The sequence below is a fragment of the Palaemon carinicauda genome, chromosome 3 (genome assembly GCF_036898095.1).
Source record: "Palaemon carinicauda isolate YSFRI2023 chromosome 3, ASM3689809v2, whole genome shotgun sequence".
Taxonomy (NCBI): Eukaryota; Metazoa; Arthropoda; class Malacostraca; order Decapoda; family Palaemonidae; genus Palaemon; species Palaemon carinicauda.
In genome coordinates, this window is record NC_090727.1 from 165825006 (window position 1) to 165829873 (window position 4868).

General features: G+C 39.9%; 1 pseudogene; it reads right to left on the reverse strand.

The window, feature by feature from the left end:
• The window catches only part of LOC137635146 (uncharacterized), a 1792-nt pseudogene extending 782 nt beyond the window's left edge, over positions 1–1010 (reverse strand).
• Positions 1011–4868: the final 3858 nt, after the last annotated feature.

The window sequence follows — 4868 nt, forward strand, 5'->3', positions numbered from 1 at the left end:
TGGAATACAGTCTGCATGTAGACATTGGGATTCTCACCTGTTGCACCACATTACTGAGGTTGCTCTGGGTCACCCAGGTATCGGCGGTTGTGGTGGCTGCCTGGGTTGTTGGTGACCTGGACCGCTTCCCCTTGCCCTTGCCCTTCCCGGTGCTAGTAGATGCTTGGCTCTCAGAACCTGTGGACCTCACTTCATCATCGTCTTCGTCACTGACCATCACTGCAGCTGACTCTGGGACAGCAAACTTCTCACTTGGGACTGTCTCTCCCCGGAAGGTGTGTTGTATCAGGAAACTCCAGGTCTCCATGATCTGGTCATCACGGACACTCTTTTGTGGCTGGCCAGCTCCACTCTTCTTCTCCTTCTTCTTGATTTTCCCCACCCAGGTTCTCAAGTTCTCGTAATGCTTCTTGCATTGGGTACCAGTGGCAGGATGCTCCAGCTGCTCTCCGACTCGGTCCCACCGGCTGTTCTTGGCCTCCACGTTGAGCCACTCCTTCTGCTTCTTGTCATACAGCTTGGAATTCTCCTTCACAAGGTCAGCCAACCTAAACTCGGCCTTTTCGGTCCAGCATTATTCAAGGATTTCTTTCTTGGACACCCGGACCCACTTCTGCTTTCTGTTAGCCTCGTCCTCACTGGATGGCTGTCTCTGGCGTTCAATGGGATCCTGCTGCGTCTCCGGGATCACAATATTGATACTTGATATAGATGACTGAGGAGAATTATCTCTCTCAGTGGTGTCTGCCTCTGGACTGTTGGCTTCTGGCCTTCTCTGCTTTCCTTTTTAGCTTGGTTTTAGGCATGTTGTCTCTTCGCTGGCGACCTCTGGAATGGCGAGCAGTGTCCAGTAAGCTCTATATATACCCCCACACTAACGCAAGCGCCACTGTTGCGCAGTAGTCGTGAACTGTTCGTGAACTGCTCATGCCATGCGCAAACTGTTCGTGAAGTGCGTAAACTATTCGTGAACTGCTCGTGCCATCAATGCATAAAGTACACGTGACCATGTCAGCGGGAAGGCATGGCCACACTGCGATGCGCGCATATTGGTGAACATGTCGTCAACTACTCCTGGACTCCATGTGAGCTGTTTGTGAACTATCCTTGGCAGTCGTAACATGGCACGCATTGCCACGCACTGGCACTCATCCTCCCGCATCGTCTCGATGAGGTCACGACGAGTTCTTGAATAGTTTGCGCATAGCGCACGACCCAGCCGCGAAATTTTGTCGTGACCAAAATTTTGAACATTTCAAAATTCTCGTCACGACATGCCACGAAGTCACGACGGGTTTACTACACTTCACGCCAGTTTACGACTGGTTTGCGCATCGAGTCGTGCCAATGCGTGCCACAGATTCGTGCAAGTGTCAGCCTGGCATAACAATTCTCTTGCTTGAGGGTATACTCAGGGACGCTGTTCTATCTTATTTCTCTTCCTCCTGTTTATTTTGAAGTTTTTAGAGTTCGTATATGAAAGATCTAATTTGATATGGTTAATATTCTTAGTATATTTTATTTTGATTATTTATTATTCATCTTGTGGTATTGCCTATCCTTGTTTAATTTCCTCATTGGGCTATTTTCCCTGATGGAGCCCTTGGGCTTATAGCATCCTGCTTTTCTAACTAAGGTTGGAGCTTAGCTTGTAATAATAATAATAATAATAATAATAATAATAATAATAATATGTATATAAATATATACAGTATATGTGTAGTAGATATGAGAACAACGCCCTCAGAAGGATATTCGGAGTTAAATGGTAGGACAGGATTAGAAATAAAACCATTAAAGTGATAACTCAAGTGCCATATGTGGATGAGATCATGATGAGGGGTAGTAGATTGATATGGTTTGGGCATGCTCTTTGCGATTCCAAAGAGAGATTAGTTTACCAAACGTTCAGCTGGGCTTCACAAGGCACTAGAAGAGTTGGAAGACCCAGGCCTACATGGCTGAGGATTATGAAGCGCGAAGTAGGAGATGATGAATGGAGACGTATCGAATTAAAAGCTCAAGATATAGACGACTGGGGAAATCTAACCGAGGCCCTTTTCATCAATGGGCTCAGGAGATGATGATGATGATGAGGATGTTTGTTTACCAAATTAGAGAAACAATTTTATTAAAAACTGAATTTTAACGCAATAAAGCAATAAGATTCTGTGTAAAACTCAGTTACTGCAAAAGCACTTTGGTATCAGTATATTGTATAATAATATTCTAAAATCTTAATATTTATTTTGTCCTAAAGTGATAAGTACCGTGATTATTGAAAGTTTCATTTTGATAAAAAACAAATGATGAATTTGTAATTAAAATGATCTAATTAATTAGCGATGAATTTTTGTGTACAGTAATTGTCGATCTAGTTAATTTATATTGATGTAATATCTATATAAGGTATTTCATAATTCCGCCCAATATAATTCTTTATTTATTATTTTTCAGTTAATCAAAACTATAATAATTTTCATGGCAAAAATAAATTTGAAATAAATAATCATAGGTTAGATTGACTTCACCTCAAGTTAAGAGTGTGTATTACTCTAAGTATCTATGTGTTAACTTTAGAAATTACTTTATTTAGTTGTTAAAGTTTCCTGTTTTAGAAAGTATGCACATGAAAAAAATAAATGAAAATATTGGCCAATATACGTTGTTTGGTTGATAACATCATCGGGTCGAGCCTTGATCAATTGAAAAATGAAATCCGTAAAAAACCTGAAACAGCAACAAAATATTATACATACAGAGAAATTTTAAATAGATCCCTGCAAATGCATAGTGTGTATAGTGAAAAGGGTTATGTACCAGACTATATGCGAATTGCCTTCACGAGATTAAGTTTAATGTCCCAAATACTAAGGATAGAGACAGGAAGGTGGAGTAGAACTACAAGGGAGTTGTGAGTGTGTGATTGTGATTCACAGACAGTACAGAAAGAAGTGCATGTTCTAATTGAATGTACAAGGTCACGATCGAAGAGGCAGAATTTTAGAAATCTTAATTATACGAACATAGACACACTGTTTGGAGAAGAAAATCACGTCATTGAACTGTGCCAGTATATATTTGAAGTATTAAAGATTTATAATTAAATTTTTTTTTTGTTTTGGTGTTGATGTATGAGGGGTTTGTTGTGATTGTTGATTAATAGCCTTATATTTCTTTATGGAAGAAAATATTTTCATTTTTCTGGACAAAATATTTTATAATGTAATGGGGAAGATGTGTTATTGTTACAGAATAAAACCCACTGTTTTGTGTAAACCAAATATAAATATTATACTACAATGTATATGAAGTTGTCAATGAAGAATGAATAATAATAATAATAATAATTATTATTATTATTATTATTATTATTATTATTATTATTATTATTATTATTATTATCTTCAGGTAAGCTACAACCCTAGTTGGAAAAGCAGGACGCTATAAGGCCAAGGGCTCCAACAGGGAAAATAGCCCTGTGGTGAAAGGATATAAATACACCAGAGAAGAATAAACAATCAAAATATAATTTGAGAACTGTAACAGCATTAAAACAGGTCTTTCATATACAGACTAATAAACAAGTCTTATGTTAGCCTGTTCAACATAAACACATTTGCAGCAAATGATTTATGGATATGGAAAGCCAGCAGCAATGAATGTTAGACTGTGAAATTGTATTCCACACTCATCATTATGGATTGATTGGAATAATGAGGATCATCCATCATTTTCAGTTCTTAGTATGAACCATATTTACCAGAAAGCACGGCTCTTCAATTTGGTTCCATAACTGACCGTTTGAATGCGCTAGGTGACTTCAACGTTGATTTTGGACCTCACGTGTTTCATACACTAAATGCTATAATGAGGATCATCCATCATTTTCAGTTCTTAGTATGAACCATATTTACCAGAAAGCACGGCTCTTCAATTTGGTTCCATAACTGACCGTTTGAATGCGCTAGGTGACTTCAACGTTGATTTTGGACCTCACGTGTTTCATACACTAAATGCTATTGTTTTTTTTTAATCTCTCGCTGTCTCCCGTACTGATAATAGAAAAACCTGTTTAAACTTGACATTGAATGTTTCATATTTTTGGAATTTTTAAGCTCGTTATCAAGTCGAATAAAGTTACTTACATTCTCCTCGTCTCTGTTAGTACCTAACAGCTACCTCACGGCAATTGTTGACTGCCAGAGGACCAGCTCCTCACTGCCTTTTCGCCCTACCCTTTTTACGATGCCACTCACTGACCTGGACTCTTCGACCCACGCTGCCTCAATGAAACTACCTCTCTTTGCCAACAGAGAAGTGTTCGCCTGGTTCCAGCATGCCGAAGTTCAGTTTCCCTTCAAGGACATGACTTATTAGAGCAGCAAAGCAGACTGTGTCCTGCCGGCGATCCCCAAGGACACATTCACAGAAAGCTACAATTGTCTTTGTGACCATGGGGACACCCCAATAGATTATGATGTTCTCAAAACATATGTTCTGGAGCAGTACTTATGATAACCACCTGCCCTCTTAACCAGGCTTTTTTCAGCTCTCTCAACAGCCATTGGGTGACCAAAAGGCTTCGATCCTCCTTAGGTGAATGGCCAGTATAGCTCACCTGTAACCATCTGTGTGTGGCTTTCCTCGGGAAGTGAGCCTACTTCGTACCCTTTGAGTACAACGCCTACCCGAACCTACATGCGCTGCCATTCCCAATGTTGATACCTCGCCCATGAAGGACCTAATGACCATAGTCAATACCCTTATGGACAGCCACTTCATGACCTTCAAGACCTCCCTCATTGCCTCCACTCCTGATGAAGTTTATTTGGTACTGCTAAGGATTGGGTCTGCACTTGGACATC